The sequence below is a fragment of the Carlito syrichta genome, unplaced genomic scaffold, assembly GCF_000164805.1.
Source record: "Carlito syrichta isolate Samal-C Ts95f unplaced genomic scaffold, Tarsius_syrichta-2.0.1 Scaffold301993, whole genome shotgun sequence".
Lineage (NCBI taxonomy): Eukaryota > Metazoa > Chordata > Mammalia > Primates > Tarsiidae > Carlito > Carlito syrichta.
The window spans coordinates 348,575-363,569 of NW_007246089.1; the positions used below are offsets into that span (position 1 = coordinate 348,575).

Sequence of the window (14,995 nt, forward strand, 5' to 3'; positions counted from 1 at the left end):
ATCGCTCCAGGCCACTGCAGCCTCGACCTGCTGGGCTCCGGCGATCCTTCCGCCTCAGCCTTCCAAGTAGCTGGAACCACAGGTGCGCACTACCACGCCCGGCTAATTTTTTTTATTTATTGTAGAGATGAGGTCTCGCCAAGTTGCCCAGGTGGGTCTCGAACCCGCGGGCTCAGGCAATCCACTCACCTCAGCCTCCCAAAGCGCAGGATTACAGGCTGAGCCACCGAGACCGACTGGAAATTGCCCTTTTAATGTCGGGGTCTGCAAAGCCCAAAGTCATAATCCTGAGTTCTTCCATTATAATGATAAATCGATTTGTGTTGTGTTTGTCACATTTTCAATTAAAAAGTCCCAACTGATAAACCAATTCATTCATCAATTAATTCAATTGGGTTAAAAAAAATCCACTCTGCAGTGGTTTCCTCCAGTAAAATTAGCTGAAACTGACATACAATACTGCATTTTTAAAAAAGTTTTTAAGTGATCAAAAAATTCTGTCCAGGAAGCATATTCCTGAAATATATGCATTAACATCAATCTACATAAGCATTTACACATTTATTAATATGATGTTACAAAAACAAAAAATCACTATATTCAAATTTTTGAGGTAATTGAGCAAAAATTTAAAGATGAAATTAAAAGTTACACATCTATGTTTAACAAACTGTGGCAAGCATGTTTATTTTTAGCTCATTAAAAATTACCAATTTGCCTAAGTTGTCATTGTGTAATTCGCACATATTCCATATTCTACATTTCCCTTTCTAAATTTGTACATGAATTTGGTAGCCTGGACAAAAGTGTTTTACATGTTTCCCATCTAAAATGTCATAAGCAGCTGTGCTCAGTGACTCAGCCTGTAATCCCGCGCTTTGGGAGGCTGAGGTGAGTAAATTGCCTGAGCCCGCGGATTCGAGACCCGCCTGGACAAATTGGCGAGACCTCATCTCCACAATAAATGAAAAATTAACCGGGCGTGGTAGCACACGCCTGTAGTTCCAGCTACTTGAAAGGCTGAGGCGGAAGGATCTCCGGAGCCCAGCAGGTGGAGGCTGCGATGGCCGGGAGCAGCCACAGCACTCCAGTCTGGGAGACAGAGTGAGACTCCAACTCAAAAAAAAAAAAAAAAATGTCATAAGCATGATAAAACTAAATGACATTTGAATTGAGTCAAAGGTTAACCAGACTATCCAAACACTATGAAGCAATTAAAACTCTGACTGAGAAGACAAAGAGTTAGCAGTCATTTGGTCACCATACTTAAGCCAAACTTTGAACACAGTGTGTGAGACAGTCACCAAATTCTAAGATTTCCACTCAAGTTTAGCACAAACTAAAATTGAAAGGTCATGAGAGAAAAATTCCCTGCCTTCTCATGCCTTGTTAAAGTGAGGGAATCTATAAGAGTGGAAGCAAATGCGGCAATTTCTGTGACTTTTCTTAAGATTTAAAAAATAATAATAACTTGCTAAACTTTTTGGATTTTTACTAATTATCTTTCTTTACTGCACTTTTTAGTCAGGACCTAGTCAAAGACCTAAAAGAGATAGCTCTCTGCTATTTTGTCTTAGTTCATATGCTTTCTTTCTTTTTTTTTTTTTTAATTTTAGAGTTGTGGGATACATGTGATAATTTGCTACATAAATAAATTGCACACAGGTGAGGTTTAGGCTTCTAACCAGTCCTCTCTGTCCCAATAGTGAACATGGTATCCAGTGGGTGGTTGTGTGCCCCTCATCCTTCCTTCCTCTCTCTTCTTTAGTGTGTCTGGGATCAGTTGTCCCCCACTTTGTGCTTGTGCGCCCAATGTTTACCAAAATGGATGAAAGACTTAAATGTGATCCTCAAACTAAAAGACTCTTAGAAGAAAACTTAGGGAACACACTCCTGGACATCAGAGTGGGCAGTGAGTACATATGTTTCCTTATTAAGTCAAGTCCCCAAGATAGACTAGCTGAGGATATCTGTCATCTCAGCGCAATACACACCCCTTCAGAAGACAGAGGCCTCTAAACCACCAACCATGCTGGCAGCCAAAGGTAAACCCGCTATTTCCCATCACTTATTTTCATGAATTTACCACAAGAGTCGCATTTGCTATTGCTTACCTAACCTCACATATCCGAGGAGATAATTAAACTCTAAGTAGCAAAAGGTATGCATTTTTGACACCCAATTATCATGATGTAACCTGGTTTAATTGACTTGAATAAAATTGCTGGGCAAAGCCAGGTGTTCTTAGTTTATTAGAAAAGTGAAATCATGGGCCAGGTATGGTGGCTTATGCCTGTAATCCCAGCACTTTGGGAGCTTGAGGCGGGAGGATTGTTTGAGCCCAGTAGTTTGAGATCAGCCTGGGCAAATATCAAGGCCCTTTTGGTACAAAAAATAAAATAAAATAAAATAATCCATGCATGGTTGCATGTACCTGTAGTCCCAGCTACTCAGGAGACTGAGGAGAAAGGACTGCCTGAGCAAAAAAGTTCAAGACTGCAGTGAGCTATGATCATGCCACTGCACTTCAGCCTATGTGACAGAGCAAGACCCTATCTCAAAATTGAAAAAAATAAAAGTAAAATCATGAAATAAGAGGAAAGGTTGTATAAAATATGAGTGAGGCTTTTTGAAATTGTACTGGTCAGTTCATTTAAGAATTCTTTTATTATGTAGTCATTAAAAACATGTTATTTTTTACATTATTATTTTTACTTTAAATATGGGGGTACAATTCAGGGTTAGGTACAGAAGTGGTCACCGTACAGGTAAAGTTTGGATACCCAGTTGTGTTTACAAAGCTGTTTAAGGTAGAAATGTTTAGGCTAAATACAATGCCTTCATCACTGAAACTGCTAATAAGTTTCAGAGAGATTTGTCATTGCATGTTTGTTTGTTCTGTGATCAGTATGTTTTGGAAAAATTATGTAAACATTTTCACCTGAACAGTTAAATTTAAGGATCACATCTATTATTTTCTCCATAATCTAGAACTGGTAATTCAGTAACTAGATTTGAGCTACTTCTTAATAAAGGATTTACTTTATTTCTTCTTATGGAGATGAGAGAAATACAAATAAGTCTGTGCTAATGCTTGACTTTCTTAAATTAAAAACAAAGATCACCTTTCCCAAGAGCTTAAATCCTTTAATTGCATCAAAATAATTTAAATAAGAAGCCAGAAATTTAATGAAGGGATAAGAAAATTAATGTGGTGAAGAATATGTCACAATTAAAATTAAGCCCTAGTATATTTAATAAAACTCACTATACCTACTTAAAATTCAAAACTGAACAGATCAAGTGAGAATCCAAGATACTTAACCAGTAGACAAGAAAGAAATGACCTGACTTTTCACTAAAAATATACCACATAAATGCATACTTTCATACCTTAAATAAAAACCCTAAATGTAGCTTGATATTTGGTGATTGGTATCTTTTCACAATAGCATATCCCCACTAGAAAGTCAGAATGTTATTTTTGTTATCTTATTTCATAGAAAGAATGGAGCACAAGGTTAGCCCACACCAACAAATTGAAAGTCAGTACACAGCAGTAAGTGGTACGCAGATTAGTCACCCATATTTTAATACATTTCACATTGCCTTTATTACAGTTTGCAAGTCTATGAACAAAACTAAACTTCCTTTTCTTAGGTTTTAATTTGAATACTTCTAATGAAAAGGTATTTTTGGTAACTAATTTTTAAAAATTAAAGCATGTCCAATGCTTTAAACATGTATCTTCTTGTTTCTGAACACCTTTCATTTCAAAGATTTGTCCATATATAAGATCTGTGGTCTAATTATTTTTATCATGATTTCAAAACTTTTAGGCCATAAATAGAATTTTTGAAATTTTTTAAAGACAACAATAAAAATGCAAAATTTTATATTATACAATTTTAGCTGGAAAAAGTGGCAAATTATCTATAGGACTCTTTTTGAATACTATTTCTCTATATTCTTCCTGACAAGAGTTTCAGAATGATATAGTGATTGCAAACATATAAACATACATATAAATATAACATCTAATAATAATCATGAATAGTGTCTTTGTAAGACATCTGTGTTTTTCTTGTCCATTAAAATCCAGAGTCTAAAAGGAGTTACTGTAGATGTGTTTATTTTCAAACCAACTCATTTCCAAATAACTTTAGTATATAATTATAATTCTTTATTCTGTAAAAGGAAGTAGAATCTTAATGAATATATACTTCCTTACCAGTTGTCAAAGGTGAGTAATGAAGTGGATGAAAAACTAATAAGCTTCACAATTTGCTATACACAAATCTATATGACAAACATTACTCATCTCTCTTCTTCTATATAGAAGTCCTTCTACATTTCCATTGTGATCATGGAACGCTGATAAATTCTCAAACAATAAACACATGTTCTAAGTTTACAAGCTATTATCTTTTGTAAGTACTGTCAGGAAAAGAAAGTAAGGAATTTACAAATGACAAAACTTGACCTCTTCTCCATTCTCATTCGTGAAGAATAGTCCCTGAATAGGAAGTCCCTGATTTTGGAAAGCACCTACCTTTGCTCTAAATGACATACGGTATCTAATAGTCATTAGCCCCCCCAGTGTTTCAAAGTATTCAGACTTACAGCCATTGACTTAGAATGTCAAATCTTAAAAGTTATTTTGATGTCATAGTTCTCCTATCTAGTTTTACTCCCCACCCTACTTAACGTTTCCAAGTCCTCTAGTATGCATGTGATGTTCTCCATTTGATTCAATTAAACACTGCAATTTTAGAGTTCTTTGTACAGCTGTTTCAGCAGTTTGGATAATTAGTGTTCCATAAAATGAAAACAAACAGAGAACCATGTCTCCCTCACTCAAATGTTATTTAAAGAAAGTCTACATAAATTTGCTACAAGCAGTATACATACAATACATTATATTTCAAAAGGGCTGAAATAATGCCATGTCCATCAGAAAACTCTCAGTTTTCCAGGAACTGATGATTCAGTTTGTTCATACCATTTTAAAAATTATTTCATGACTCAAAATATCTGAAATTGGACAAAGAGGAAAATTAAAACCTATTTTTAGTTCTTCACTGATATCAGAAATAAAGCTGGAGTTTTACTGGGCAAACTGTTTATAGGAAGTCAGATGATTCCCCATGAAGTTTCTCGATGTTTTTTAAGACCATAACATGTTTTCCCTGAATATCTCCAATAGGACACCAGTTGTCAGATAATTGGCTTCTTTGTGTTTCTTTTCCTCTTGATCTACTGTAGCAACTGTTCCCTGGAAACATTTTTCCAAACCTCTGAGATACAATACCTTCTGGATGATATGTTATTGATGTACAGATCTCAACTTTCTCAAATGCAATGTCACCATTGTATAGCAATTGTTTTGTTATACTGGTTTCACTAAACTGAATTGACGTAATATAGCCTACCTATATATATATGCACTACCCCGTTAACATAATGCTCTAATTGTAATATAAAGAAAAACTAATACAGTATCAAAATAATTCCAAATACAATACTATGCAACTGCAGAGAAGAAAAAAAATTGTGTCCTTCGCAGCAACATGGTTACAGTTGGAGATCATCATTCTACTTGATCTATCACAGAGACAAAATACTGAATATCGCAAGTTCTCCCTATAGGCAGACTCGAAACACTGGGCACACAGGCACAAGGATGGAAACAACAGAAGCTGGTTACTGCTAAAGAAGGGAGGGAGGAAAGGAGGGGAAGGAAAAGGAATACAAAACCACCCATCGGGTACCATGCCCGCTACCGGAGGGGAGATGGGCTCATCAGAAGCCCAGACCAGCCGGGCTCGTGGCTCAGCCTGTAATCCCGTGCTTTGGGAAGTTGAGGTAAGTGGATTGCCTGAGCCTGCTGGTTCGAGACCCGCCTGGGCAACTTGGCGAGACCTCATCCCTACAATAAAAAAAAAGAGAAAAGCAAACAAACAAAAAAAAAACTAGCCGGGCATGGTAGTGCATGCCTATAGTTCCAGTTACTTGGAAGGCTGAGCGGAAGGATCGCCGGAGCCCAGCAGGTGGAGGCTGCGGTGGCTGGGAGCGGCCACTGCACTCCAGTCTGGGTGACAGAGTGAGACTCCAACTCAAAAAAAAAAGAAGCCCAGACCTCACTTTCACGAAATGTACTTAGGTATCAAATTCCCACATGCACCTCACGATTCTAAAATTTACTTAATACTGTAAAAGTAAAATTATGACAATCATGGTGCAAAGGTAGAAGTGGAAAAATATTTTTATAAGGTTTTTAAACCATACATTAAATAGCATATCATTTTTAAGATAAACTGTGATAAGTAAAAGACATATATTATAAAACCTAAATCAACTTCTAAAATATATATAACATATTTTATTATTTCATAAATTTATTGTTTTATTATTGTGTCATTATGTTATTTATTATTAATAAATAGCAAATAGAGAAAAAAATCCATGTGTTAGAACATGGGTTGGGATGAATTCTCACAAAAGCAAGGGACAGGGATGATATTACATGTGTTTAAAATAACTTCTTGATACCTCAATGTTGTCTATTTTTGCTAATCTAAGGTTTGCCCTAAATCTATTAAGAGAAGCCTCCATATCCTTTATTTATTCATTTAATGCCACTTTCATTCCTTTTCAGTTTGTTCTATACTGAATCTCTTTTCAACTCCATAGACGTTAGAAATGGAATATACTAGGTTTAAAAAAGTACAGTCTGCAACTCAATAATTTCAAGATAATGCATTTAATTTTCTCTCTTCATAATGATCTTCTACATTCTGGTCTTCTCTCATAACGTTTTGTCAAAACTCATCAATACAGTATTATTTTCTAATAAAGAACTGCAGATCTCCATGGGACACCCCTCACCACCCATGTCACATAGAAGCTGCCCTCCATCATGGCAGATGGAGCGAATGTTCATCCTCCCTCTTCTCAACTCATCTAACAACTACTGCCTGCCCCATCCTTCAAGAAAGTTGTCTGCGGTTAATTCACCTCAGAAATTTGAGAGAATAAGGTAGAATATCTGTGTCATGCCCAGTCTTGCTGACTGTGTTTCAAATGTATGCCTTCATCATTTTAGAATGTCTTTCTCCTAGTCTATGAACTCCATGAGGACTGAAACCCTGTTTAAAGTGTGTACTCCCCCCTGGTGGCCAGCACACTATGTAGTACCTAATAGATACTGGGCACTCAGAAAACAAGCTGGATCATTGGATTTAGAATTAATGGAAAGATTCAAAAGGAAATTTAAGATGCAAAATTTCAGGATGAACCAAATGAAATGAACATACTGTGGAACGAGACACATATTTTTAGAAAGTATATAAGAACACATAATTTAAACTTAAACTATATTTTATTAGGTTTTTAAAACGTAAGCTTGGTATCTAAAAGGATATGGCCATTTTATAATTAAATAGAGGAAAACAAATTCAAGTGACTTGAGAATGGCCACAGGGTTTACTGAAGATCAAAAATTCAAAGTTATGGCTTGAAGACGCACACTCCAACACTTTATTCACATTTTTTCACTTATATGTAATTCCCCTTTCTCAATAAAAATTGAAAAATGATACAACTGCACTAATATGTTTGATATAGATCTGACTTGAATCAAGCTCTTTAAAAATAGTTGAACAGATAATATAAGCTCCCATTGCTTTGGTTCTCTACCACCCTATTAGACCCTCTCCCAGCTGTTACCAATCTACATGCATCAAGAAAAACATTATATACACATAAATGTGTCTCTGCATGTGTACACATGTATGTATATATGATTTGTATGTTTTGCACATTTAAACATTTCTAGCCCAATTTTGTTTATAAATCCCCTAATTTGCACGAAGATGGGTAGCAATACAATACGTAGCCCAGAGCATCAGAAATCCAGGGTGATTGTGGAGGCAGCATGTGATATGGCTCCCAGAGGTCCCCACCTCCTGGTGTTCATGCCCTTGTGTAATCTCATCCCTTGAGCGTGGGTGGAACCTAGTAATTTGCTTCTGGTGAATAGAATACAGCAGTGTGGGATGTCACTTGGTGATGTGACAGAAGATTGTGACTTCCTTCTTGTTGGGTCTCTCTTTTGCTTGCTCTGATGTTGTGAGACGCTCTATGGAAAGGCCTACGGCAAGGAACAGAGGCCGGCCTCCAGCCAGGAGCTCATGAAATTGTGAAGAACTGAGGCCACAACAACTCATGAGGATTTGAACTGTGCAACACCAGATGAGTGAACTAGGAAGGGGATCACTCCCAGTAGAGCCTTGAGATGACTGCAGCCTTGATAGAGACCCAGAGAACCCACAGAAACTGTGAGATAACAAGGGTTGTTGTTTTAAGATACTAAATTCGCATTATACAGTCATAGCTAACAAATATACTGTTCAAAGAAATTAGCTGTTTAAAAATTTTTCATGGCAGTACCCTACTTAAATTAGAGGATACTTCTCTTCATTTTCATAAAGTTTCTTCTTTTATTAGAAAACAAGAGATCTCAGTACAAATATATAGCTGGATAGAAGAAATAAATCTTAGTGTTTGATAAATCAGTAGGTGACTATATTTAACAATAATCTATAGCACATTTCAAAATAGCTAGAAGAAAACAATTTGAATATTCCTAGCATAAGTAAAAGATGAATATTTAAGATGATAGATATCCCAAGTACCCTGATTTAATTTTTACACATCAAATGATCACATGTACCCCCAAAACATGTGCATCTACTATGTATCAATGAAAAGATCTGTAGCATAAGTTTTGTATCTAACACTGCATTTCATTTACTTATGTCTAAGTATTATGAGCTTACTGCCAATCCCTAATGAGTCTGCCAAGTAAGCTAACCAAACTCCTTAAAAACAATTTTCTTTTCAAACTTGTACAATTTTGAAGACATTATATTTTATGACCTTCATATTTTCCCAAAGAATGACTAAGTCTAAACAATAAAAGCCAAAACAATATTGAAAGTGAAAAATATTTAGTCTCATAAACATTCCCACATCAGAAAGGGCTGATTACTCTGAACAGGGTATTATGGGTTTCTGTAAACAGATTTGGTATTGCATGTTTGGTGTGCATGCCATATGATTCAGTGCCATGGAAAGTATCATGTGTTTAGTAAATAATTCCCAGTTAAATTCCAAGTACCCGCTCATTGCCGGAAGTAGAATTTCAAAGTCTAACCTCACCCATGATTATCATTTACAGAAAACAAAATCTGTGTTCTACTTGATAGCATATGCCCATTTGTTCTTGCAAGCATCACACATACTTAAAGGCGGTCGGATGACCCCTCTATCCAAAGGACACAGAGCAAATAGGAGCCTTTGAAATTAAAAAACTGGTGTCAATGGTATCATATTCCCTCGGATCTTTGGGCTCAAAGGAATATTAGAACAGTTAAATCTGTTCATTTACTTCTTATTATATCATTCTTAGTTCACCTGAGTTTCTATAGTCAAATCTGCCTCCTGGGTGCCCTTACAATACACGGAAAACCTTCAAAACCCAGAGAAGGACAACACCATTTAACTCATCAAGTAGAGTGATCTGTTTACACTTTGTGATACAAGACCAATTAACACAGTTTTATCTAATTTGTTGGTTGTTATAAAAATTTTGCATTTTATCATTCAATATCCTCTTTTGGAGATTTACACAAGGACACATACATCTTTTACACATTTTTAAAACAAAAAAACACAAAAATTTACAGAACTGCTTTGGTAACTTTCTTTTTTTGTACTTTCCTAATTTATATTTGTAGGAACAAAAGAAAAAGTGGAATTTGGGAGAGGGTGATGGAGTGCCTCTGCTTTATTCCCTGATCTCCCCAGGGCTCGGTTTCTGTATCTCTGCTACTTGTTGTCGTCTATTCAATGTCCCCAGCCTATAAAATACTATGGAGCCTAGCACTGCTTTCAGAAGTCCTATTTTACACTATATCCAACTTATTGGAAGGACAGCACAGGGGAGAAAAAGGAGAAAGAGAAAATGAATAAAATGAAATAATACACACTCCCTGACACAATGTCAAGTTTAGTATTTCCCTCACCCTTCCTCTGAAGGATCCTAATTTCCCCCTTGTTGTCCTTGACTCTATTACATTAAGATATCTGGGGGAAAATAAAAGTTCCTTCTCTGAATTGTACTAAAATATATATCCTCTAATAAATAATTTCTCAGTAAAATAAAGGAAATAATAGTACAGGCGAAGTTTGTTCAAATAAGGAAAGAAACATCAGAATTAGCTCTAGAATGTCTGGGTGTCAGAGTGAGACCCGACATCTCCTGACAGCCAGGGTACCCCCATGTCTCCACTTTCTCATCTGACACAGGCTTTAACATGGAAGTTCTGATATTTGCATTTTACATATGGAGAGTCTGGGGTCTAGAAAACTTACATTACTTGTCCAAGGTTATAGAGCTAGTCTTAGAATTTGAGCAGCAATAGACAGTAATTCAGTGGAATAATCAGGTATAATAGTGATAGAAAACTTTTTAAACTTGACTTTGTGTGTTTTTTGTTTGTTTGTTTGTTTGTTTTACTTGGAGCCTCACTCTGTTGCCCAGGCTGGAGTGCAGTGGCACGATCATAGCTCACTGCAGTCTCAAGTTCCTGAGCTGAAGTGATCCTCCCACCTTAGCCTCTCAAGTATCTGGAACTATCGGCTTACACCACCAAGCCCGGCAATTTTTTTTTCCTTTGGTAGAGACAAGATCTCACTATATCACCCAGGCTAAACTTGTGTACTTCTATCTCTAAATCCCCAAGCATGTAAAACACACAGGTTACACAGAAAACTGCTATAGAAGCTTAGAAATTATGTAGACTTCAAAATTTTTACTGTCACAGAAGTTCATGTGCAAAACAAAATTAAAATCACACATTCAAATCTATTGGCTAGAACCACTCATTCCAGAAATATCATGTCTCTATAATTTCACTGCTAGATTATCAGGTACAGATTTGTAGGTAATTAGAACACATTCCCCAAGTATAATTATATATCCTGATCTCCAATGATAACTGTAACAAAGTTAGATTAACAATGACAAACAAATAACATTTTATACATAAATTTAAAATAAAATAAAATTTAAAAGGGGACTAAAATCCTGTATATGGGTTAAACTATAAAATCATATCTCAATTATCCACAGGTATGTTTCTATGGCTATTTTAGAAAGAAAAATAGGGCCTGGATTAAATTCATTCAACAAATTGGGAAGGCAAATTTTATGGTGTACTTCTGATCTAGAACATAAATTTTAAATCTTTCCAAATGCTTTTTACCACATGAGGAACTGAGCACTGGATGATAAACTCAGGGCTATAACCCAAGTCTAAATCTAAGCTATCCATGAATAGATTCTTTTTTAAAATTCATTTTTATTTTTGAAGTTGCAAGACTATTTTAAAATCAATTCTGAAAAAAACTAATTGGTGCTTTGCATTGACATAGCTAAGGAATCAAGAATATTCAATAATTTAGCAAATAATCTTTCTATAATCTGAAAAAAATATATACATATGGGGCATATGTGGTGTTCAGCAAAGAATTTGGCAGAGTTTCTTATGATATCACTTTAAAAATGCAGAAACTACTGAGAGATTATAGTTAGATGCATCTGTTACTCAGTTACCAAAGAAGGATGAGTAACTGATCACTGACAACATTGCAGAACATTTATACGTGATCACTCCTTAGTCTTTTCCAAATCAATATTTTTCTAAATATATACATATAACTTATAAATTATATGAAGCATGAAATTATGGCTAAAGCGTTGCATATATATTCTGAATAAAAAATGATAACAAAAGGCTAAAACGATAGACTAAAACTAATAAGTTTAAATTCACCAAACACAGAAAGTCCTACATATGTGTGTAAACACAAATGGGGATTAAGATTTGCAGCATATTAAATAAAAAAAAACAATTTAAGTCATTCTGTTTACTATAAACACCATATAAGTTAACATTGTGAGGATGTAGCCAAAAAAATCAAAGCCATCAACATTATCAGAAATATTACATATAGAACAAGGCAGGTCTTCTTTTAGCCAGACCATGTACATGGCACGAACTTTGAAGAAAATTCAATATCTGCTCTCTTCCAAAGAGGGGCTATTAACAAGCTGAAAACATACTCTGAGAAGCAGTATTTGATGCTATGTCTTATGAAAAATAGTGAAAAATCTAGAAAACCTTCTCTAATCAGAGACTTACAGGGGTACACAAAAACTATCTAGGAAAATAGGCTAATAGCAACCACAGAGAAGAATTCGATTTAGGAAACAAAGCCCTAAATTTTATAGAACAAGGTAGAGAGTAAGTGTGTAACAGTCAATCTTCTTAATTGTGTTTCAAAATGTATACTGGATGATAGGACTTAGAGTGAATGGAAAGATTTGAAAGCAAATTTAAAACACAGAATTTTAGGTTGAACCATATGAAACTAAAACATTGTGGAATGAGACATGTTTTTTAAGAATGTATATAAGAATACATGAGTTAAACTTGAACTGTTTTCAATATTTATTTGACTTTTAAATTTTAAGCTTGGTATCTACAAAGATACAGCCATTTTATAATCAAATAGAAGAAGACATGAATTCAAGCGACTTGAGAATGGCCACAAGGTTCCTGAAGATCAAAAACTTTAAGTTATGGTGGAGAATGCCCACTTTAATACCCTGTCCACATTTTTTCGCCTTTCTCAATTAAAACCTGTAAAGTAATGACACAATTGTACTAATGTATTTGATATAGACACTACAGAAAGCTGCATCTCCCAGCACCTTGGAAAGCACAAACCAACACCCTTTTCACTTGTAGGTCTTTTCAGCAAACAGTGAATAGAAGTTTCAACTTACATCCTTATAAATCCTTAGCACTAGCAGAATATCTGACAAGACACTCAATATTGGATGCTAAATTAACCAACTGAAAAAGGTTGTACTGAAGACAGACTATGTCTAGAAAGAAGAGGTTTCTTAACTTGGGATATATTGTGAGGAGGGTTTTCTAAAGTTGCCTCTAGGCAAAATTAATCTCAGAAGTTGTCCATAGTTAAAGGGTTATAGGAGCAAACCGAAAATGGCATATCCCTTTCCCCCAATTTGTGGATGTGAAATGCTCATTAAAGAAATCTGCTTAACTCTATGTATTGAGTTTCCCAAAGTTTAAACCATAACCCTTTTTAGCAGCATATCTGATGGACATCCCAGGATCCTCGGTAAAAGCTCGTTTAGGTGGCAATATGCACTGGACGGTGTGTAAGGTTATTGAGTCAACTCACCTGTGTCTTAGAGGAGAAAAGTAAGCTCAGTATTCTAGACAGTCTCACATAGCAAAACATCTTCACTATTGTATTTTTAGGAAGAGATAAGCAATACATAGTAAGTAAGCAATCTTTGTTCCCAAAACGTTGAGAGTGCTATCTTGAAGGTCTTACAGAGTTGTCCTCTCCCTACCCTTGGCAGCTTAGTAGAGAGCTATCTTAGCAGGTCCTCAGCTTAAGATAACAAGGCTCAGAATCAAAGTAAAGGGCTCCAAAGGTTTCTTCTTTCCACCAGGTCCACTTTTGCAATCAGGGAGATTTCCCAGCTGCAGAGCCACATTGATATGCATTGTACCCCACCCTCTAAGTATGGAGAGATTGCCAAGTATGGAACACTCTCTGCTAAGCTTGCCAGATTTAGCAGATAAAAACATGTGATGCCCAGTTGAATCTGAATTTCAGATAAACATCAAACAGTTTTGAGTGCATGTGTGTTCCATATAATATTTGGGATATATTTATATTAAAATTTATTTATTATCTGAAATTCAAATGTAACGGGGCATCCTATATTTTATCTGGCACCACTACTCTCTACAGGAAAGTCAACTAGAATGGACGCAGACCCTTCTTCCCTGTTCTAAGTAGTGGGAAACAGATAGTTCCAGGGATTGTATATGATCTCATATTTTCCTTTGCGATTTGCCTCAATAAACTCTATTTTATATCTGCACAAGGTAGCATTAGTAGTGTGTCCCTAAATCCTTTGCAGAATATAAAGTAAAGAATAGATTTATTTTCCTCACTGTAATAACATGGAGTACAAACACAAAAGATAATTTATTGAAGAGAAAATATTCCTAACCGAAGATACAGACCTGAGTTCTGTAACTCTGCCAGTTACCTCTCTTTGGGCAAGTATAAATATCTCCTTGGGCCTTGGTTGTCCTGACTTTAATAGTCCCTACAGCACTAACATTGTATAATTCTCTGATTCTAACTAAACTAAAATTTGCCTTGTTATTGATGACTCAACTGAAGTCATGCTTGCATATTTCAGAAGCAAGAAAACAACCAACTCTAGATTAATGAAAACAAAGGGACTGGCTAAAAGATGGCCTAGAGATTTAATTAAAATCCATTGTTCCAAAAGAACTGTTATCTGCAGCCTAAAAATACACCTTAATTTCAAAAACAATAGCTGTTATGTATCACCCATATATAACCTATTGTTACTGGACAGTCAATACCAGATCACTTCCATTTGAGATCCCTAAAAAAAAAAACCAAGCAATTGCTTGTTTAACTTGCTAGACTCCTGCCTGTGTAGTACCTCCAAGAAGCTGCAAATTTCAATAAAAGCAAGCTATGTACAAAGGGTACATACATCTTCTCTAACAGATTCTCCAAATACTTGTTTCAAATAGCATTTCTCAGCACACAGAGTCTATAATGATGTCTCATTTTACCCTCAGTGTAACTAACTTGCTGCTATTAAATGACAATAAGTGTATTTCTCTAGTTAAGTATCAGACCCTCTGAATGCCAGGCACTGCTTTCCAATGATTAAATAAGTTAGGAAAGAGAAACACTTAACTACCTATATCTTTACTATAACATAAAAGTAAGCAATTTCAAAGTATACCACTCGCCAAGAGTTGTAGCCTTGTGG

At 35.6% G+C, this 14,995-nt stretch overlaps 1 protein-coding gene across 2 annotated transcripts in view; it reads right to left on the reverse strand.

Moving 5' to 3' along the window:
- The window catches only part of ISPD (isoprenoid synthase domain containing), a 307,704-nt gene that overhangs the window by 109,415 nt on the left and 183,294 nt on the right, over positions 1-14,995 (reverse strand). The gene's annotated exons all lie outside the window — the stretch shown is intronic.